Source organism: Papio anubis, chromosome 3 (assembly GCF_008728515.1).
Source record: "Papio anubis isolate 15944 chromosome 3, Panubis1.0, whole genome shotgun sequence".
Lineage (NCBI taxonomy): Eukaryota > Metazoa > Chordata > Mammalia > Primates > Cercopithecidae > Papio > Papio anubis.
In genome coordinates, this window is record NC_044978.1 from 175,674,893 (window position 1) to 175,699,265 (window position 24,373).

The 24,373-nt window shown below is 40.8% G+C and overlaps 1 long non-coding RNA gene across 1 annotated transcript; it reads right to left on the reverse strand.

Annotated features, from left to right (window-relative positions):
• Positions 1–18,013: 18,013 nt before the first annotated feature.
• Positions 18,014–22,081, reverse strand: LOC103884212. The gene is made up of 2 exons (XR_001902428.3): positions 21,348–22,081; positions 18,014–20,251 (listed from the first exon to the last, which is right to left on the reverse strand). It is a non-coding gene; the product is annotated as an uncharacterized LOC103884212 (long non-coding RNA).
• Between the last annotated feature and the right edge of the window lie 2,292 nt (positions 22,082–24,373).

Sequence of the window (24,373 nt, forward strand, 5' to 3'; positions counted from 1 at the left end):
AAAGAGAGAGGCCAGAAATGTCCCCTCCCACACCTATGCCCCTGAAGGAGAACAGTTGATGTTCTCCTCTCTTTTAAATTATAGAGAGGAAGGAGGAGTTCTCTTCTAATAATGATGGGCCTTAAATATCAGGCTACGAGATTATATTTCAATGCACTAGCAAAGATTACGTCTAGCTAGGGAAATTTGAATTTCCATAATGCCGTACGGCACTTAATAGTACCCCGGTGGGCAAAGATAGTTATAGTGCTTCTTAAGTCTAATTACAACGAAGTCCACGCCAAAAAGCTACACATGAAAAAGTGTTTGAATTCTAGCCAATGTAATACTTAATACAGCAAAATTCCAACAAAACAAAGAATGCAGACATTCCCATGACTCTTTTTCAAATATTTTTTATTATTCTAGAAAAATTACAAGTTTTGGATTCAGGTCATCTGCATTTAAATTCTGACTCTGCCACTTACTAATTAGATAATCTCAAGCAAAATATGTTGCCTTCCTGACCCTCAATTTTGTCATCTTATAAGGAAGATTGATGATTGTCCCAAAAAGGCTCCAGCCTCATGTTAGGGTGATCATATGTCCAGTAAGCCTAGAAAAATGCCAGTTTGTTTGATGCCCCTGCTTAATTATTATGCCCTTTTGTTCTCAAAAATAACCTAATTTGTTCAATAAAATTATAAGATCATTGAATTCATATGTGCCAATATGAAGGTGTCTTAATTCATTCAGGTTGCTATAACAAAAATATCGTAAACTAGGTGGCTTATGAACAATAAATATGTATTTCTCATAGTTCTAGATCCTGGGAAGTCCAAGATCATGCACTGGCTGATATGGTTTGGGTGTTTGTCCCCATCAAATCTCATGTTGAAATGCAATCCTCAGTGTGGGAAATGGAGCCTGGTAGGAGGTCATTGGATCCTGTGGGCAGATCCCTCATGAATAAACCATTATTATATAAACCATAGCACCATCCCCTTTGTAATAAGTGAAGTCTCACTCAGTTAGTTCACGTGAGACCTAGTTGTTTAAAAGTCGGGGAACTCCTGTCTCTCTCTTGCTCCCACTCTTGCCATGGGATACACTGGCTCTGCCTGCACTTCCCACCATGATTGTAAGTTTACTGAGGCCCTCACCAGAAGCAGATGCTGGCACCACACTTCCTGTACAGCCTGCAGAAACGTGAGCCAGTTAAACCTTTTTTTCTTTATAAATTACCCAGTCTCAGGCAATCCTTTATAGTAACACAAAAGCTGACGAATACACTGGGAGTTTCAGTCTGGTGTGAGCCCATCTCCTGGCTCATAGATGGTACCTTCTCACTGGGCCCCACGTGGTGGAAGGAGCAGAGTGGCTTTCTGGGGTCTCTTTTTTAAAGACACAAATCCCATTTATGAGTACTTCACCCTCATGACCTGATCACCTCCCAGAGACCCCATGTCCTAATAGCATCATTTTAGGAGTTAGTATTTCAACATATGAATTTTGGAGGGACACAAATTTTCAGACCATGGCACACAGCAACTTGAGAATTTTAAAATTACACATGAATGTAAATTTCAATAATGAGAATCATGCTCCCTAAGCACTCTCTATAAAGAAGAATTTTGTTTTTGTTTTTGTTGGCTAGTGTAAAGTAAACAGCATGGGAATATGTAACATGAGTCAATTAAAGGACCTCTTAACGAATTTTTAAGTGCCAGTTTTTTGTACACCAATTATACCTCAATAAAGCTAGAAAAAAATAAATACAAAACTGAATTGTAGGTAAATGAGTGAGTATAAGAACGTGCATGCTGAAAGGTCAGAGAAGCATTCTTGAAAGCAAAGGAATCTATTCAGTTACTTAGAATACCATTGATGAATTTTTCTACTGAAAAAGCTAGAGGGCACAGTAGGAGCTCAGGTGGATGGAACACCAACAGTATGCCAGAAATCATCATTTGAGCTGGTTCTCTCTCTTATTTAAATATAATTAAATTAAATTACTCCAACCTTATAAAGTAGGCATTGCTAAGCTCATTGCACAATGCTGGAAATTGAGGCTCAATTGATTCAACTGCTGGCTCAACTTAACAGCAGAACGAGGTTTTGGAATCAGATGCAGGTCTTCCTAAAGTCTTGCTGTCTCTCATATGCATTCATCTTTGACATGGCCCATCTTTTCACGGTCAGGGACATTTTTGAGAAAATAGAATGGAGAATGGTGGTGACACTCAAATCTGTCTCTGCTCTATCAAAGCCTTCTGAGATCTGTGCCACTACCAGTGGGTGAACAAACAGAGCTTCTGATGATGCCATCAGAGAAGACCAAGCCCTAAAAGGCTGCAGAGGAGCCAGCTGGGGAAAACGGATGACTTACCTGAAATCCAGTAAATGTGCATTTCCCAAACAAACATGGAGGGAATAAAACAGCTTTTTAGGACTGTGCGTAGCTCCAACTGGGCCACATGGCACCAAAGTTCAGCAATGCTGAAGAAATAGGCATCCATATTTGCCCCCATTTGAACACAAAGTCCAAAGATATTTGTTTCTGACGAGCAAAAACCTGAGGTCGTTTCCCTGTGAGTCCACCCAAATGGTGGCTGCCACCTCCTCCCATGCCTAGCCGCCACTGAACTAGGAGTTCTGCATTGCCACCGATGCTGCTGAAAGAGAACGAGCAATGAGGCATGCTGCATTTCAACTTTTAACCTTCTCAGCCTGTTCCTACCAGGCACTTCTTAATGTGGTCTTCTGCAGGAAAATCGGAGGAGCGAAACCCAAGTGAGTGGCTGGTGCACACCGCCACAGGGAAATTGCTCTTTCTTATGTCTTCTCCTGAAATCTGTTCTGAAAGGCACTTTACATAGCTTTGGTTACCGGCAAGAATGTGATGCATACTTTGGTTGAACCCCCCAATGTCTTATTTAGGCCTGTATAAGTAATTTGGGAAAGTGAGCCATAATCTTAACATCTCTTTCGATGCGCAAGTGAAGTGAAATGTTCTAAACGCATGCTTATGCTAGTGTCATTGAATATGGCCACTCGTTTTTCTTTCTTTTGCGTGCTTGCTTGATTTTTAACTTAATTGTATTTTAATATAACCTATTTGATGTAATTGAGTATTAATACTGTCAGTATTAAAGTGTACAATTTGGTGCATTTAAACAAATGTATACACTCCTGTAACCACCATCACAATGAAGATATTTAAAGTTTTCATTGCCACAGACAGTTCTGTAATTTTTTCTCCCTTTCCAGTCAAATCCACCTGCCACCTGGCACCCGACCCCCAGCCCAGCTCCAGAGGCCACTGCTTTCTTCATTTATATTACCATAGATGAGTTTTACCTGTTCTTGAATTTCATATCAGAGGAAGCGTACGGTATGACCCTTGTGTCTGACATTTTCGTCATTCAGCTATGTTATATTCATTGACATATTTATGTTTATTCATTCCTTTGTTGATGGACATTTTGGTGTTTTCACTATTTCAAATAAGAATGCAATCAATATTCTTATACAATTCTTGCTTACAAACAGATGTTTCCATTTCTTTGTGTTAAATATCTAGGAGAGAAACGGATGATTATAAAGTATACACTTAACATTATAAGAAATTGGCATACAGTTTTCCAAAGTTGCTGTTTTACATTCCCACTTGTAGCGTATCACAGTTGCAGTCATTTTGCAGTCTCTCCAAAATTTGATATTCTAAATCTTTTAAATTTGAGCCATTCCAGTTGGTGTATAACGATATTTCATTGTGACTGCAATTTATATTTCTCTATTATCTAACCTTGATGAATATCTGTTCATGTTCTTATTAAACATTCATATATCTTGTTTTGTGAAGTATCCACCTAAGTGTTTTGCTCACTACTTTTAAATTATTTTTTCTTTTTTTATTATTGAGCTGTAAGTGTTCTTTGCATATTAAGGAAACAGGTTTATTGTCAGATATATGATTATAAATTATTTCTTCCAATCTGTGACTTACCTCTTCAAAGTTGACACCTGATGAACTGAAGTTTTCTTTTTTATAACTTTTATTTTAAGTTTAGAAATACATGTGCAGGTTTGTTACGTAGGTAAACTCGTGTCATGGGGGTTTGTTGTACAGATTATTTTGTCGCTTAGGTATTAACCCCATTAGTAATAATCCATTAGTTATTTTTCCTGATCCTCTCTCTCCTCCCAACCTCCACCATTTTTGCTTACCCTTGTGGATCAAGATTGGAAATTGGGACAAGAATAAATACAAATAAGTGTACTTTTTCAGGGGTAGAAGGATGATACCTAGTCATGTAATTGCAGAGTACCTGAGTCAGGATCTGGGCACCCCACTGCTGAGGTCTCTAGAGTGAACCTGGGTTTAAAGAGCTGTGTTCTGGTCTGGGATAAAAGAGACCCTTTCCTGATAGGCCCCAGTGTATGGTATTCCCCTTTTTGTGTACATGTGTTCTCATAATTTCACTCCCACTTATAAGCAAGAACATATAGTATTTGGTTTTCTGTTCCTGCGTTAGTTTGCTAAGGATAATAGCCTCAAGCTGCATCCATGTCCCTGCAAAGGACATGATCTCACTCTGTTTTTATGGCTGCATAGTATTCCATGGTGTATATGTACCACATTTTCTTTATCCAGTCTATCATTGATGGGTATTTAGATTGATTCCATGTTTTTGCAAACTATGTATCCGACAAAGGTCTAATATCCAGCATCTATAAGAAATTTAAACAAATTAACAAGGAAAAACAGCCCCTTTATAAAGTGAGCAAAGGACCTTGACAGACACTTTCAGAAGACATACAAGCAGCCAATAATCATATGAAGTTTTCATTTTTTATAAAATCAAGTTTTTCATTTCATTTTTCTTTAGTGGGTGTTGTTTTTTGAATTCTAAGTAAACTTTACTCATACCAAGGACACAAATATATTTTCTGTATCTTCTTCTAAAACTTTTACACTATTAGCTTTTACATTTAGCATTGCAATCTATCTTGAGTTATTTGTATGAGGTGATGTATGGTTTAAAACTTCTTTTTTTAATTTGTAAAATACAGATATCCACATTTTTTAGCATTATTATTGAAAACACTGTTACATTACCCATTGAATTGCTATGACACTTGTATTAATCCATTCTCACGCTGCTAATAAAGAGATACCCAAGACTGGGTAATTTATAAAGGAAAGAGGTTTAATTGCCTCACAGTTCTACATGGCTGGGGAGGCCTGACAATCATGGTGGAAGGTGAATGAGGAGCAAAGTCACATCTCACATGGCGGCAGGCAAGAGAGCTTGGGCAGTGAACTCCCAATTATAAAACCACCAGATCTCGTGAGGCTTATTCACTACCATGAGAACTGTATGGGAGAAATCACCCCCATGATTCCATTATCTTCACCTGGCCCCACCCTTGACATGTGGAGATTGTTATAATTCAAGGTGAGATTTGGGTGGGGATGCAGCCAAATCATATCAACACCTCAATGAAAGACCACTTGAAAGGATATATGTGAGCCGGGCGCGGTGGCTCAAGCCTGTAATCCCAGCACTTTGGGAGGCTGAGACGGGCGGATCACGAGGTCAGGAGATCAAGACCATCCTGGCTAACACGGTGAAACCCCGTCTGTACTTAAAATACAAAAAAATTAGCCGGGCGAGGTGGCGGCGCCTGTAGTCCCAGCTACTCGGGAGGCTGAGGCAGGAGAATGGCACGAACCCGGGAGGCGGAGCTTGCAGTGAGCGGAGATCGCGCCACAGTACTCCAGCCTGGGTGACAGAGCGAGACTCCGTCTAAAAAAAAAAAAAAAAAAAAGGATATATGTGAAGTCTTTATCAAGTTTACTTATGTGTTCTCTGTTATAATCTATTAATTTATTTGCCTGTGTTTATGTTAATAACACACAGTCTTAATTCTTGTAAGTAGTAGCTGTAGTGTATCTTGCAATGAGGTAATGTAAGTTCTCCTACATGGTTCTTCTTTTTCAAAATAAATTTTTTTTTTTTTTTTTTGAGACGGAGTCTCGCTCTGTCGCCCAGGCTGGAGTGCAGTGGCGCAATCTCGGCTCACTGCAAGCTCCGCCTCCCAGGTTCCCGCCATTCTCCTGCCTCAGCCTCCCGAGTAGCTGGGACTACAGGCGCCCGCCACTGCGCCCAGCTAATTTTTTTTTTCTATTTTTATTAGAGACGGGGTTTCACCATGGTCTCGATCTCCTGACCTTGTGATCCGCCCGCCTCGGCCTCCCAAAGTGCTGGGATTACAGGCGTGAGCCACCGCGCCCGGCCTCAAAATAAATTTTAATGTCATCTTGTCAATTTTTACAAAAGTCCCACGGGATTTTTCATTGAAATTGAGTTGAATGCATTGGATTTTGTAAGTGCAAAATCCGATCATCTAAATACAGCTTTGTTTTTATTAATCCCAGTTTTTATGTGTTTCATCTTCACATTTTCTTGCCCTATTGTCCTGGCTAGAACCAGCAATACAAATGTCCACTGGCATTTCTTGTAGTGAAAGTTTGTTGTTATTGGATTCTCTCATTATTAGTTTATTCCAAAACTGTCTTTTTTGCCTTTCCTTAAGTAGATGCTTTTCCATGATATGGAATCGTAGTATGAAACATTTTTCCTCCCTCTCAGCACTTCAAGGTTGCCATTCCCCTGTCTTCTGTCTCACGTTGTTTTGATGAAAAATTAACCATAATTACTATTGTTGTTCCTTGCTTTTGACATGCCTTTTTTCCCTCTAATTAATTGTAGAAATTTCTCTTTATATTGGCTTTTAGCCATTTGGCAATGATATGCCTTGGTGTTGTTTTATTTGTATTGATTGCTTGGCACTCACTGAGACTCTATAATGTCTTGGAGAGGATTTGCAGCATTTTTGCTTACCCCTTTGGATCAAGATTGGAAATTGGGACAAGAATAAATATAAATATGTGTACTTTTCAGGGGTAGAAGGATGGGATACTGTTATGCCCAGACCGTTTATTCCCCGAAGAAGACCACCAGAGTCCAGAGTCAAAGCTAAGCAGCAAGGATCTTTATTACAGGTTCGAACCTGGAACTCTCCCTCGCTCGAGAAACGAGACGGGCAGGAGAGCTCCCCCACTGAGCTCCGAACAATGTTATATAGTCTAAGAAAAGTGGGCATAGAGTTATTATACAAATCAGATATATGATTGGCTAGTGTTTGAACAAGGCGATTTGGCTAACTATGATTGGTTCCCGCCATTTCTGATATTTTGGTTCAAACTTTGAGGCGGGAGAGCAGGTTTATGGCAGCAAGAGTTTATCTTACTTAAACACATCTTGTGACCTTGCCTCAGAACTTACAAAATCTCTGGTATGTGCAAAACAAAATCTCTGGTACGTGCAGAAAACCAGGTGCTCACAGAACTTACGAAATCTCTGGTATGTGCAAAGATTAGAGAGCAGAACAAGGGTGTAGCGGGTGGGGGGCGGGTACACATCTATCTTTGTGTCCTTTCAATACCAGTAATGTAATTGCAGAGTACTTGAGTCAGGATTTGGGCACCCCACCGCTGGGATCTCTAGAGTGAACCTAGGTTTAAAGAGCTGTGTTCTGGCTCTGGGATAAAAGAGGCCCTTCCTACCACCACTTCTGTTCCCAGGTTTCTACAGGTATTACCTTTCTTTGAGCTACGAGTACTCTTAAACTCTGTGATATAAAGAGTTTGCGAGACATAAGCTTAGTAAACACTTTATGATACCAGTTACTAGAGGCACAGAGCATGATGTTGGTTGGCTTTTCTCTCTGTACTTTTTTTACTTTTATTTTTTGAGACAAGGTCTAACTCTGTCAGACTGGAAGGCAGTGGCATGATCATAGCTCACTGCAGCCTCAAACTCCTAGGCTCCAGTGATCCTCCCACCTCAGCCTCCTGAGTAGCTAGGACCACAGGCATGTGCCGTCACACATGGCTAATTTTTTGCAAAGACAAGGTCTTACTATGTTGCCCAGACTGGTCTTGAACTCCTGGGTTCAAGGGATCCCCACCCCACCTCAGCTGCACAAAGTGCTGAGGTTACAGGCATGACCCACTGTGCCTAGCCTCTCTCTACTTCTGATTTAGCATTGCAGTTTCTGTTCTACCCTGAGATCACAGTAACTTCACGGTACTTTCTTCTGCTTAACAATGTGTCTCTATCCCATCTCCATCCCCTCATATTCCTGATAGGAAACACACACACTCACACACACACACTCACACACACACACACACACACACACACACGCCTTTTAGGGATGGATTCTCTCATCTCCTAAGTTAAATTTCCTGATATTTTTCCTTCTCCAAACACACACACACACAGACACACACACACAATGTAATATAGGGTTTTTTTCCATTTTGTTAATTGATTCTACAGATGGTATTAATGACTGGTACTGGCTTGTACCAAGTCAAGTGCTGCCCATATTTCCTTGATTCTTACCATTCCAGTCAATTCTGTACTATTTTGACTATCAGCACCTGCATCCTTTTGCCTGAGGCTTCCTCTCTGTCTTCCAATACCCACCCTGCCCGTACATACTATGATCTGAAAACCACGTATTTGTGTGCCATCTTCTCCCTGAGAGCAAACCCCAGTGAATAATTGGAAATAACTGGTGTATGAACACACACAGCCCCCTCAATTGTTCTAGGATGACTCTGAAGCATACATTCTATTTTTATTTTCCTGAGTTTTTCAGAGGGATGAGCTCCAGTTGCCCCAGTGGCGACTTGTTTAATACTATACCTCTGATACCACGTTGTCATTCTTCCCTACCTTGCTTCCCTACCCCCTATCAATGTCACCTAGGATTAACCCTAGGTAAAAATTTACACTTGAATATTTGTTTTAGGATGTGCTTCTGTGGGGACTCAGGTATCACATTTACATGTTAAAAGAGATCCTCAATGCTTCAATCCTGAAGAGAGTCTTGCAAATTTTTTAGTGTTGTTTTTTTTTTTTTTTTCCTGGCTATCAGTATATATGTGAATGTTTATGCCTAAGAACAAGAGTTTCCTATTTTCCAGGCCATCCGCTTGGGTCTAAGTAACAATCACACTTGATTCCCTGGGGGTGACTCACCAGCTGTCTTTGGACTTGTAGTTCAGTTTGAAATGCCTCCTGGTGCTCCTCCCCATCTGGTATGAGACCTTCGCACATTCCGGAAACCCTCCTTGTGCCTTAGTCCTACTGTTGCTGTGCCTACCTGCAGAGCACACTTCCAGAGGTAAAGGGCTCCATTTCTGTGTCACTCACTGATGGGACCTTTCCGCCATGCTGCCCATGCAATGGCCACCTGGTTAAGCTGCCTTGATGGTGGCAACAGAAGTGACCTGCTGCAATGGTTTTTCCTATCTACTAGGCTAAATTTCCTGATTTTGTTTCTTTGCCAACCCCCTCATAGAAATCGTTTATGCATGGATAACTAAGCCAGATCATCACAGGCCAGACCACATACTGGTGAGCTTTAAAAAGCATTTGTTGAACACTGCATGTTCTCCCTTACAAGTGGGAGCTGAACAGTGAGAACACTTGGACATGCAAGAAGGGGAACGACACACACTGGGGCCTGTCGACAGGGCATGTGGAGGGAGCACATCAGGATAAACAACTCATGCATGTGGGGCTTAATCCTCGGTCATGGGTTGATAGGTGCAGCAAGCCACCATGGTGCATGTTTACCTATGTAACAAAACTGCACGTCCTGCACACATGTCCTAAAACTTAAAATTAAATTAAATTAAATCATTAAATGTTTTAAAAAAGATCAGATGAATCTGATCTTTGTTTTTGCACCTCCTGTCTTTCAAATAAAGTTTTATTGGCACAGAAAAAAAAAAAAAAACTATTTGTTGAATCTTTTGTGTTACTCTTTAGTATCCAAGTCCTGGAAGAAGAAGTTTTTATTTTGTTTTGTTTCTTATTTTTCTCTCCTTATGAAGAAGATACAAGTTCACCCACACAACAAGCCTTGTGAGCCCTGCTGCCTGTAAGAATCTTTTCTTTCTCTTCCCCTCTGGCCTTCTCTTATATGAATTAGGTCAACTGATTTAAGTCTTGGGTCCTTCTCTAATGATTTCACTGTACAAAACTATAAAGAAATTATGGATCCTTAGAATAACAGAAGGCAACAAAAGTCAACATCCTTGTTCTAGGGATGAGGAAACTGACAGAAGGCCACAATGCAATTTGTTCAGAGTCAAGCAGGAGGTTAGTGGCAGGATGAAATATAGAATATAGGTTTCCTCAACATCCATCCAATGCTCTTGATACACACTAAATAGAATATTAGATCTAAAAGTAGTTTATAAAATGCAGTGTAAGTACAATAAAATATTAGAAAGGCTGAATACAATGTATGCATTTATTTAACAAATATCTCCATTTTCAAGAAACTTACATTTTAGTGCATATGACATATAATAAACAAACTCAGAAGTAAATAGAGAACATGATATTTCAGATGTGTTAAATGTCATAATGAAAGAGCAAAAAGAGAAAGGGAATAGGGAACCAAAGAAGTAATGGTAATTATATTTTTAGAAGATTGTTCAGGGAAAGTCTCACTCATGTGGTGACATCTGAGCAAAGACAAATTTGTTTCATGCTTCTCTAACCGCATGAAAGGGTTTTTTCCCATCCTCTCCCAACCAATTATCACTCATTTTCAGTGACATTCTCTCCAAGCGAACTTGTGGGACCTACTAGTAACCTGAACAATTGGTTTGTCAGTCATAAACTTGGTTTGATTAATTATAATTATCACAGTTTGAAACTGTATACTTATATATTTGTTAGCCTCTCTGTCTCCCCTACTGATTTATTACCCTCATGAGGCTCTTTTCAGCAATATATCAGCAGCACCCAGAATAATGATTAGCTCATAGCAGTATTTGAGTAGTTGTTTAATGAATGAATGGATAGAAGGGTAGATAGATGGGTGGGTGGGTAGGGGGTGAACAGATGGATGGGTGGATGAATGAAAGTATTGATGGGTAGACAAATGGATGAGTGGATGGATAGAGGGATAAATGGATGGAAGGATAAACAGATGGAGCGGAAGTTCGTAGAAATGTAGAACAGGTGTGGTTAACAGTCTCCAAAGATGGTGTCATCAATTTCTTCCCTCCCTACAGATGTATGCTGCAACTGACATGAAAGTGGAGTCTAACTATTTTCACCTCCATTCCAGATGGGCCTTTGTGACTTACTCAATAGAATGTGGCAGAAGTGACATTGCAGAACTTCTGAAACTATGACAAGAAGTCCCACAGCATCTTCTTGCATCTCTTGGAGTATTCAGCCTGGGAGAAGCCTGCTGCCATGTTAGAAGTCTGCTATCTTCAAACCTCAATGCTGGGCCGGGCGCGGTGGCTCAAGCCTGTAATCCCAGCACTTTGGGAGGCCGAGACGGGCGGATCATGAGGTCAGGAGATCGAGACCATCCTGGCTAACACGGTGAAACCCCATCTCTACTAAAAAAATACAAAAAACTAGCCGGGCGAGGTGGCGGGCACCTGTAGTCCCAGCTACTTGGGAGGCTGAGGCAGGAGAATGGCGTAAACCCGGGAGGCGGAGCTTGCAGTGAGCTGAGATCCGGCCACTGCACTCCAGCCTGGGCGACAGAGCAAGACTCTTGTCTCAAAAAAAAAAAAGAAAAAAAAAGAAAGAAACCTCAATGCTGTGAAGAAGCTTAAACTAGGCATGTGGAGAGGTCACACGGAAGGAGAGAAACCTGACCAGCCCCCAGGTATCTCAGCCCAAATGTCAATCTCCAGTCCTAGTTGTCATCTGTTTTCAACTGCCTGAGAGAATTCAAGCAAGAAGAGTTCACCTGAGCCTAACTGTGCACAGGACAATAGGGGACCACACTAAATTGTTGCTTTAAATCACTAAGTTTTGGAGCATTTTGTTACATAACAGGGGATAACTGGAATGTCTGGGAAAATAACATATTGAGAAGCTTACATTGTCATTTGAAACAGTAATAGAAATAGAAATGGTGGGTGTGAATAGATCTATTCTATAGATGAAAAAAAAATGAAGATTACAGAAGCCAATTGACAGCCAAGAAATGGCACAATGAGAATTACAATCCAAGCCTAGAATTTAAAGAGAGACAAGAGATAGACAAAAAAGAGGATGAGATGAAAACAAAAGACTTTATACCTTCATTGTGTTTAATGTTTTATCCAATCTTTCTTAGATGAAGTCAAGAATATATAATCCAAATGGTTTTCCCTAAGTTAAATGTTTGTTTTTTTTAAATGCCCTGCCCACCCTACAGGATTGCACATGTGCTACGACTGAAAAATAAAAGTTAAGAAAAGAAAGTTTTCTGTGCTTGGAATAGCAAGAGTCTCTGTCCTCTCACTCTTCATAGCATCTGGGAAACATGTCCTCAAACTCTTGGGTCCTTCTAGCTGGTTTTGGACTTGATCCAATCATTTAGTAACTACCACAATGCCCAATACAGCAAAAAGTTCAAAGCTACTTCCTGTTAATTAGCCAAGGCAGTTTTGAGGGTCCCAGCTGTGCAATTCATTTTCATGTGCAGTATCCCCAATTAGGCCAACTCTATCTGAAATTTCTGGATCCACAACTTGATAATCAGTGGAGAGATGCACCAAGCAAAGATAAGGTCAAAGTAGATTTTCTTTAGTGGTTCCCCCAAGACAACACTTCAAAATCACTTACCAGAGAAAAAACTATATTTCATATACTTCATGAAAATAAATGTGCAGTCCTAGAAGGGAAAGTATCCGTGATTAAATACCTGACCGTTTCTCTTTATGCTATAACCTAAAAGAACAAAAATAAGATTCTTTTTTCGACTTGTTTGAGCCCACTTCTCATATTTTGAAATAAACTGCCCATCAGTGACAGGCTTCCCCTCCCAGATAAATGGGTCAAAAGAACCATGTTAGATTGCTGACCTAAAAATTCCTTTAGCTGTAACTGCCTGCCGTGTCAATGCTCTTTCATTAAAAAAGTGGTATTTTCTGCATAAACAATATAGAAGACCCACTGATCACAGTGCCTGGCATGCCAACACCCACTTTTCTTTTTTTCTTTTTTTTTTTTTTTTTTTGAGACAGAGTCTATGTCACCCAAGCTGGAGTGCAACGGTGCGGTCTTGGCTCACTGCAACCTCTGCCACCAGGGTTCAGGTGATTCTCCTGCCTCAGCCTCCCGAGTAGCTGAGACTACAGGCACACACCATCACACCCAGCTAATTTTTGTATTTTTGGTAGAGACGGGGTTTCACTATGTTGGCCAGGCTGGTCTTGAACTCTTGATCTGGTGATCTGCCTGCCTCAGCATCCCCGAGTGCTGGGATTATAGGTGTGAGTCACTGTGCCTGGCCTAACACCACCTTTGTAAAGAAATTCCTCTCCCAAAGGACTTGAAGAAGTGGACAATACCAAGAGACATGCTTGATTGACTAAGGCAGCAAATCCTGGAGCCAGCCAGTGCCGTGTCATCTTCCATTCACATGGAAAACCAGCCTGACCAATCAAATCGTTTCTCTCTCTGGGATTCAGAGACATTGACCAAAAGCAGCACTAGCAGGGGCAGCTGCTGCTCAAAGCCATAGCAGAGTGACAGGTGAGAGAGGCATGCTGGGTCTCAAGTGAGCCAAAGTGAAGTATAGCCTATAAAATAGAGAGATGAATTAAAGAGTGCAAAAAGCCAGCTGGTAGAAAAAGGAAGTTGAAGTAGATGTGAAATGTGAAATGGAGTCATCCTGAGAAGGTGAATGAAACCATGCAGGCAGGAAAAGACAAAGAGAGATTAGCTAGTTCCTGGACAGCCTTGGCTCCTGAATACCACTTGGCCTTCTAAATCCAGGACGGGCTCTGGTCTTTGAGTATATCTTTACAACTTCTTTTTCACTTAAAGTGGCTGGAGTGAGCTACAGTCCTTTAAGAGCATGGTGGCAATGTGCTTTACAGTGAAAACTGCCTGGACCCAGCCTTAAAGTTTAGAAAAGGCTTCTGCTGGCCAGGCACAGTAGCTCACGCCTGTGATCCCAGCACTTTGGGAGGCCGAGGCAGGTGGATCACGAGGTCAAGAGATCAAGACCATCCTGGCTAACACGGTGAAACTCCGTCTCTACTGAAAATACAAAAATTTAGCCGGGCATGGTGGTGGGAGCCTGTAGTCCCAGCTACTCGGGAGGCTGAGGCAGGAGAATGGTGTGAACCCCGGAGGCGGATCTTGCAGTGAGCCGAGATCGGGCCACTGCACTCCAGCCTGGGTGACAGGGTGAGACTCTGTCTCAAAAAAAAAAAAAGAAAAGAAAAGAAAAGGCTTCTGAGATGACCTCCTCAGTGCTGGGCATACAGAATCATGTTTCACAGGGAAGACCTGACATAAATGGGCGATATAGGTGGAGAGGTAGGAAACTGGCCCACCCCAGTGTTCTCATTTGGAATGTGAAAAACCTTGTAAGCACAATTAAGCTTGGACTACCGCCCATGAAGTGCTGAGCTGTCTTTCCTTCCTCTCTGATGCCTGCTCCATGTTTCAGCAAGAAAACACAGGAAATCTCCCGACTGGGAGGCTTCTTTGTGCTCTGTGGCACCTTTTCTCATCTCACCCCATGCACGTGCAGCCACCACCCCGAGGTTCTTGTCTGACTCTTGCTAATCAAAATTCTTTAGAACCTAATGTTTCTCCTCTTTATGCTCCTGCACAGGCCCAAGGATGGGGGCCTTTTCTTTGTCTTGTTTTGTTTTTTATCCACCAGTTCCTGGAAACAATTTAAGTTCTTTCTTATCTTTCTCTTTGGCCCCAATTAATAGCAGCCTTGCTTTTACCTCCATATAAGCAATATATGTTTATTGCAGATAATCTGAAAAATACAGAAGAAACGACAGAAGAAACAGTTTCCAATGTAGAGACAACCAATATTAACATATTAATTTACTTTTTCTGATTTATTTTCTATGAATGTATTTATTTATAGATATAAGATATATTTTTGAATCACATATAATCTGACATTTTCTCTTAACATGATTTTATGAATATTTTAGATTATCATGAAATATCTTCAAAAACGTTATTTTAAAGTTGCTGCAGAATATCCTATTAGAGGGGAAGACAAATGGTTTACTCAGCTTTTCCCCATTGTACATTTACAGTAGTTCAACGCACCATTGATCATAGTTCTTCCAGAGCGGTTTATCTGATAACCTCGGTCTCATTATAGTACAGATGGCAAATGTACCAGGTGATGTGGAGGGTAAGGGACTAAGAGTGACCTCTGCAACCAGCCTGCCGGCGTTTAATTCCACCTGCGCCATTTACTTACGCATATGCTCAGACAAGTTGTTTAACATTTTGTACTTCAGTTTTCTCACCTGAAATGGGGATAATAAAAGTTCTTTTCTCACAGGTTCATGGGAAGATTAAATGAATTAATACCTCTAAACTGCTTACACACTGAATGGTTGTTATTATTAGGGCACTGTTAGGAAGAACAGCTGTTCCCATTTGTGATGTTGATTTTCATCAACTGAGGAATGGAACTCTTCAGTAGGACTCCTGGCCTCTTTCACATTCTCCCTCTTCCTGGATAGTCTTCAGAAGAAGGTAGACCTACCTTCTTTGGAAGGTAGTGGTGGTGGCTTTGGAAAAAGACATGGGTATATGCAGTGTGGTGGGCTGAATAGTGGTTCCCAAGAAAGATATGTCTAAGTTCTAATTCTTAGAACCTGTAAATGTGAACTTATTTAGCAGAAGAGTATTTGCCCAATGTAATCAAGAATCTCAGCCGGGTGCGGTGGCTCACGCCTGTAATCGCAGCACTTTGGGAGGCCGAGGGGGGCGGATCATGAGGTCAGGAGATAGAGACCATCCTGGCTTACACGGTGAAACCCCATCTCTACTTAAAATACAAAAACAAAAAAATTAGCCGTGCGTGGTGGCGGGCGCCTGTAGTCCCAGCTACTCGGGAGGCTGAGGCAGGAGAATGGCGTGAACCCGGGAGGCGGAGCTTGCAGTGAGCCGAGATCGCGCCACTAAACTCCAGCCTGGGCGACAGAGCCAGACTCCATCTCAAAAAGAAAAAGAAAAAAAAAGAAAAGACTCTCAAAATCATCCTGGATTCAAGACAGGCCTCATAACCAATGACAAATGTCCTTTTAAGAGAAGAGGCAGAAGAATCTTTGATGAGACAAAGAGAAAGTGATGAGAAGACCCACGTGAAGACAGAGGCAGAGACGGAAGCGATGCGGCCACAAGCTAAGTTAACTCCTGAACCCACCAGAAGCTGGGAAAGATAAGGCAAGATTCTACCCTAGAGGCTTGGGAAGGACCACAGCCCTACCCACTCTGACTTCTGGACCCCACAACTGTGAGAAAACACATTTCTGTTGTTTTAAGCCACCAGGTGTGTAGCACTTTGTCGTGGCAGCCTTCAGGAAGTAATTCATGCTGTCCAGGCCCTTTGGCTGGGTAGTCAGAACACATGTTCCAAGCTGCTGCTCCAGCTCCTAATCCTCACGTGGGCGGCTTTGGCACGGTCTTTGCTGGAGTGAGTGAATATGTCCAAAGCTGAAGATAACGATCAGGAAGCCTGCCTGGCAACGGATATCCATGACACTTTCTTCCATTTCAGCTCGTTTAAATGATACTGATGTATTAAAAGACGTCTTCTGATCTCCGTATGACTCACTCCTCCTTGTCTTCCTTTCAGTTGTGTAGAGCCCAGGAGAGAAACCCCAGTATCTACAATAAACTTCTGTGAGTTTTATCTTTAAACTCATTTCTCCTATCTGCTCTTAGGGTAAGAGTGGCATCCTTTTATGCAAGGGCCTGAGCGTATTTAACTGCCTTCACACACACTCTCATTTTCTCCACTTCTTATTCTTTCATCTTTTCTTTGGATGATTTCGGAAGGTTCCTGTCCTGTCTCAAACTCTGAGGATCTCAGCACTGAATGCTGGGTGCTTGCCTGTGACTTGCTGCTTGACTTTGTTCTCTCTGAACCTCTCAATGCCTACCCAGTACTGTGTTCAATTTGTTCCTGCCTCTTTGGGCTTGACCCGGCATAACCTTCCTTGTTCTCCATCTCTCTTTGCAGCACTCTCAGAGCCTCAAGACTGTGTATTAACAAACCCTGTGATGCAGAATAATGTGACAATTTTGATGTGGATTCTCATCCCATGTGACAAGAAAAGCATAAAATATGGTGTGATATTTTTATTGAAGTTTTATGCATTGTAATTTTTATGTTCTGTTTCTCCAATCCAATCACATATTTTCCATATGCAAAATTTAGTGTTTCCATTGCAATCCATGCCTGAAACTCCACACTATTAACAAAGCTATCGTCCTTACTACCACTTAACTAAGAGATGCCTTGTAATGCTAATGACTTCATATTCCTAATTCTCATTTGTTCAACTAGATTTAAAAAACCTGGGAAAATATGGTTCTTAAATCTTACCAAGAGGGGCTTTTGCCCAGAGCTCTGTGCTTTAAAGTATCCAGTAAAGCACACACACACACACACACACACACACACACACACAAGCACACACACATTTATTAAACAAAACAGGAATGGCTCTTTTACTTGTGATCTGATACTTCATGCAGACACAGAACAACCTTCGCCATAAACCTCCTTTTCTATTATCCACACTATTCTAACTCTGGGAAAGTCTTCTCATATCTCCTGCCTTATGTCCTTGAAGAAGAGATGCCTGCATCTAAAATTCTTGAAGGTTTGTGGGTTATGCCAACTACTGACTTTAAACATGGGTACTGCTTCGGTATCCAGGAAGGACTTGAGCAAGAAAGTACTGAAGTAAGAGAAAAGACAAATTTCTTAGTTTACCCCATCTTCTCTTTCAGATGGCTTGAATGTATGAAATAAATCGTTGCATAATAAGGAATGGCTTGGCAGTCATGACAAGAGCTCATTTTGTTTTAATTCATGGTATCAAAGGTATGCAAGAAGTAGGCAGTGGGGTATAGCATATTTAAATAGTTCACTTTTTATGCATAACATTTAAATATTTAGCCATATAGTTTGTAGCCCTGCGTTTGTTCTCTTGCTCTGAGTCCTGCAAAGGAGAAGGGTAGACCTGGAGGAAGGAGCAAATTACGTCTGATGCTCTTCAGCCTGCTTTCAGGATTTTGCTCAATACAACTCTTGGTGCATTTGAGAAGTATTGATGCATGTTCTTCAGATGAACCGAAGCTAAATATCAGAGGCTGAATCTTTTTGCAGGAATGACAAAGTGATCAGTTTTGAGACTCACATTGAGGCAACCAAAATTTGCTTACCAGGGGAACCTCAGACAGAAAACAATTTAACTCAACTCTGAGTAGTATTAGTGGAGTACAGGAAGAGATAGGAAAAGGGTGCCTCTGCAGGCAGAGACAGGAAAGGGCAGTAAGAAGAGCGTTTTTCAGAATGGACCAGTCTTAAAACAGGCCTGATTCCCAAAGGTGTCATTTTTCTCTCCTGCAACTAAGAATGCAAATAAAGTTCCTTCCACAAAAGACGGAAGCAGGGACCATGAGAAGCAATCACAGGAGGAGGAAAGCGCGGGGGAAATGAGGAACCATCTGCAAATTACATGCGTAGACTTTCACCAGCCACACAGAAATGCACAAAATACATGCGGGCTGAACTTTGACTGCAGGCAGCTCTGGAGTCAGAGAACTCAACCGTCACCCCATCAGTTAAGACACTAGAAAGAAAGTAGCCAGCGTTCCCGAGTTGGACTAGCCAGAATGAGCACAGAGCATCAGGATCCTGGAAAAAAGTAATTGGTGGTTGTGTACATTTGTCAGATCATAATTACTGTAGGTGTTTATAAATGGTTCAGTTTATCATGAAGACACAATTATTTGCAATTAACCCTGCTCTCTTGATGAAATACTAAACTAACAACTTCCTCAGGCATTATCAAGAAAGAGGTCATGCCAACAAGAAATTTCATAAAAGTTCCTGTTTCCAGATAGGGTAATCCACAAAAATATACTTTTTACTGCATGAGAAAAGGAAAACAAATGAAATGGGAGTAAAGAAAATGCATAATGCAAATGCTGTGCCCTAAGATCGCTTAATATATTATGTTATCCAATCACCATAACACCAAGAAAGAAAACTGGTATGATCTCCAAACTACAAGTGAGCAATCTAAGACACATAGTGTGTAATTAATATGCCCAAGGTCATATAGCTTGTAAGTGGCCCTACTGGGATTCAAATTCAGGACATCTCATTTTAAAACCCTGATTCATAGCACTTAGCACTCAATTCCTGGCCCAAATCACATATAGTATAAGTCAACACATACAGTTGACTTGAGACCGCCCAGAGATGAAATGATTAGCTAGTGCATTAATTTCCTATTGCTGCTGTAGTAAATTATTACAAACGCAGTGGATTAAACCAACATACATCTAGGTATTATCTCATATTTCTGGATGTCAGAAGTCCAGAAAGGGTCACTAGGGCCGTACGTCTTTTGGAAGCTCTAAAGGATTATCCATTTCCTTGCCTTGCCTTTTCCAGCCTCTGGAAGCTACTCATTTCCTTGGCTCATGGTACCGTCCCCCGTCCATCTTCAAAGCCCATCACTCCAACCTCTGTTTCTGTTATCACATCTTTTTACTGACTTTGTTTCTCCTTTCTTCCTCTTATAAAGATTCGTATGATTACTTTGAGCCTACCTAGATAATCCAGGATAATTTCTCTGTTTCGAGATCCTTAATTACGTCTGCAAAGTCCCGTTCACTGTGTAAAGTAATGTACTCACAGGTTCCTGGGAGTAAAACATGGATAGCTTTAGAGGGCCATTGTTCAGCTTACCAATAGCTCTTTGTTGATTGATAGTGGCAGGTACATTGCAGATGTTTTGCCTTTATTGAGTGCTGGCAGAGTTCAGATTCTCCCATAAACAATGAAGGGTCAGAGTCTTTTCCTGGTCCTCCGCCCACCTGTATTAGACAGAACCTGCACTCCTATAATTGCAAAACAAAAGGTTCAGGGACATAATAGGAAACTTAATGTGGTCATCTCCTGCTTCTAGATGGCCAGGGGCTTAGCTTAGCAGAATCTATCAGCCAAGCATCCACACGGGCTTGTTGGAATGGGATGAGTCTGGAGAAAGCACTTGATTGAAGAAATGAGGATCTATACCCTGGGAGAATGATAGAAATGGCTTGCTTTGCATCAGAATTTACAAGCAAAATTTCATGGACTGCAAAAGAAGAATAAAAAGGGTTAAACTGACACTAAATACTTTTTTTTTTTTTGTCCTGCCCTCAGAAATGCATCACTTATTAGCTCTCTAAATAGCTTAATCATGTTGGACTCCCATTTCTTTTGAAAAATGGGAAGGATAATACCTTAGTAAAGATCACCAGGAAGATGGAACAAAATACTACTTACAATGAGAGTTTACCCCAATTCCTGGCATGTAGCTCAAAATTATGGTTACTTTACTGTGGTTCAGTGCTGCATCCAGGGGGCTTTGCAGACTTGTTGCATAACCTCTGGCTCTGTTTCTAAGAACCTTACTTTCCCTCACCAAATGATAGAAAAATAAATATTCACCTAATAGGTTTAACAAAATAAAATATTTTATCAGAGGTCACAATTCAAATGATGTAATCCATTTGCTATCAGCTTGAAACGTGGGGTTTATGTGACACACAAAAAATACACTCTACAGGCCAGGTGCCATGACTCATGCCTGTAATCCCAGCACTTTGGGAGACCGAAGGGATGGATCACGAAGTCAGGAGTGCAAGACCAGTCTGGCCAACATGGTGAAACCCCGTCTCTAAGAAAAATACAAAAATTAGCCAGGTGTGGTGGTGTGTTCCTGTAGTCCTAGCTACTCAGGAGGCTGAGGCAGGAGAATTGCTTGAACCTGGGAGCCAGAGGTTGCAGTGAGCAGAGATCATACCACTGCACTCCAGCCTGAGTGACAGAGCTAGACTCTGTCAAAAAAAACAAAAAACAAAAAACAAAAAACACTGTAAATTTGAAACGTTTTAGTATTAATAAAAGAATGTATACTAGTAAGTGATTGAGTGCTGACCAAGCCAATGATGCCTCTCTCTGTTCTGCACTTGTTCTCAGGAGCCCCCTGTTCTATAGCATCTTTTCTTTTCTCCATCTATTTAAACCGTAGTATCTTTATAATATACATCCAAGTCTCTCCTGCCCCTGTCTCATCTTGTGTCTTGCCCTTAATGCACTCAATTTTAGCTCAGTTCACATTAACTTGCGGTTTTCTATAAATAAGTCATCAATTGTATTATGAAAACCGAAGGTGCTGTGCTGATTACCTTCTCATTGGAACTCTCCAAAATCGAGGCACTCACTCCACCATGGGCTCCAGGTTTTCTTTCTGGAAGTGGATGCTGGCCTTCCTGCAGGGATCTTCAATTGGGTTTGCTCAGAAGGAGACTCAGCAACAGGGATACAGGTGCAAGTAGGAAACATAAGTAGGGGAATAAAAAAGTGAAGTGGAAAGAAAATGGGCAATAAAGCATTTGTTACTGTGGCTACTGGAGAATTCTAGAACAATGTAGAAGACGTGCCTCAGAGTCAGCCGGCCTGAGGGACTAGAGAACTACGTTACTTCCACACAAACTCCTGTAGTCGTTGTGTCTTTGCTTGAGGACTCCCAAAGGAGTGGGCAGGGGTGCTCCAGTATCTGTCTCTAGTTGGTGGCATCATGGACGTAGTGAAACCAAACTTTTGAGAAAAGAAATTTGGGATTGGTAATTGGAAATCCCCCAGGGCCAGGGTATGTGGGAGGGGCATGAGCCACAGGAATTGAAACATAAAACTAGAATAAAATCTGGACTCAAACCCCTACTTTTGCTAGACACCATCTAAAATCACATTACTCACCTTCCTTTCTCTAAACCACTTTCCCTTCTGAAAAGTGAAGATTGTAGTATCTACCCGCAGGGGGCAATGGCTCATGCCTATAATCCCAGCATTTTGGGAGGCCAAGGTGGGCAGATCTCTTGAACCCAGGAGTTTGAGAACCGCCTGGGCAACATGGCGAAACCCCACCTCTACAAAAAAAAAAAAAAAAAACGCAAAAATTAGCTGGGTGTAATGTCCTGCACCTGTGGTCTCAGCTACTTGGGAGACTGAGGTAGGAGGATTGCTTGGGCCTGGGAGGTTGAGGCTGCAGTGAGCCATGATGGTGTCATTGCAGCCCAGCCTGGGTGACAGAATGGGACCCTGTGCCCCAAACAAAAATCTACCTTTTGAAATTGCTCTAAAAATGAAATAAAATAACTGAATTAGTATAGTGTCTAGGTCATTTAAATGATAACAGTTATTATTATTATTAAGCCAGTATTAGCATAACACAATAGCCTGCATAGGTATCTAATAAATATGTACTGACTCTAAATTTATATATAATGAAATTCTATTTTAAAAGCTCCAAAAGGCATTTAACTTGAATTTTTCCTATAAAAAATCAGGGAAACCCTGATTCATAGCACTTACCACTCAATTCCTATGAAAATGTGCTCAACATCATGTCATAAAGGGATACAAGTTAAAACTAAAGTGAGATAGTATTTCACATTCACAAAAATGGCTAAAATTTTTAAATGAAGGACAATGCTGAATATTGGTGTGATTATGAAGAACTAGAACTCTCTTGCATTTCTGTTGAGAATGTTAAATATAACCACTTTTGGGAAAAAAGCAATTTTTTATAAAGTTAAATATGCACATACCCTGTGATCCAGCAATTTCACTTCCAGATATTTACCCAAGATAATGACAACATATGTCTACAAAAAGTCCCATATACAAATATTCATACTAGCTTTACTCTCAACAGCTCCAAACTGAAAAAAAGTCAAACATCCATTATTAGGGGAATAAATTATAAGAAAGAAAATGTTAAAAGATAGTATATTCTAATACTGAAATGTTACTCAACCATAAACATGAAGCAGTCAGTCCATGTAATAGCATGGATGGATATTAAACATATATACATATATACATTATATTGAACCAAAAAGCCATCCCCAAAAGACTAAACAATGTAGTCTTGTGTGTGTGTTTATATGAATTGATAGAAATCAGAATAGTGTTTTCTGGGGGATGACTGGAGGAAGCATAAGGAACATATCTGGGGTGGTGGAACGTAATGCTGATTTTGAGTTTACAGAATACATTTGCCACAACTTACTGAACTTTGTGATAAAGATCTGTGTACTTTTTTGTATGTAAATTGTAACTCAATTAAAATAATTTTAAAAAGAAAATGGCCAAGCACAGTGGCTTCCGCCTATAATCACAGCACTTTGGGAGTTTGCCAACGTGAGAAGGCTGTTTCGGGACAGGAGTTCGGTGTCAGCCTGGGTCACATAGTGAGACCCTGTCTACAGAAAAACTAAGAAATCAGCCGGGCATGGTGACATGTGCCTGTACTCCCAGATGGCCAGGAGGTTGAGGCAAGAGAATTTCTTGAGTCCAGGAGTTTGAGGCTGCACTGAGCCATGACTGTGCCATCACACTCCAACCTGGGTGACAGAGCAAGACCCCATCTCAAAAAAATTTAAAAATAAAAATAAAAAATAAATATAAATAAAACTTATCTCATGGGATGGGGCTAGACTGTGGTTAGAAGTAGATTTCTAGTCTTAAATGTATATGTTATCTTTTTAAAGATTAAAAATACATGCTAATAGGTATGTTTTTAAAGATATTAAGAGAAGATTTTCAGATTAGCCCAAAGTAGAAGGAAAAAAAGTAAGCAGAAATGAATAAAATAAGAAACAGTTGTGGGAATGGTAATTCAACCAGAAAGCATGGCACATGGCCAGTGCCTTGGGTAGGGGATCTGAGTTGGTATAAAAAAAAAATCTGATTACAGCATCACTTTCCTCTATTTTATAAAATGAAGCTATTGACCCCTTCTCATCAGAATACTATTAGGATTCAATGACATAATGTAAGTGAAATTTTTTTGTGTGTTTCTAATTTATTTTCATTATTTATTTTAGCTCTCTCTTCCTTTGCTTTTTTTTTTTTTCTGAATTTCAACTGCATAATCCTAGGTGTATTTGTTTGGATAGCTTAGGAAACAAATTTGATATTTCTTCCCTTTATCTGATTTCTTCAAAGCCACCAGTTATGTACTGCCTCTCTCTTGGGCCCTACCCTTCACATTTTAATTTCCCAGAGTCAAAGACACTTCTCAAATGAAAGAAACCTTCAGCCCAGCCCTCCTCGAGCTCTCCCAGGTACCTTACAAGAAGAGTAAGAGCTGACAAAAGATCATAGATCACACACCAGCACTACATCTCCCTCACAGTGGCCACGCCTG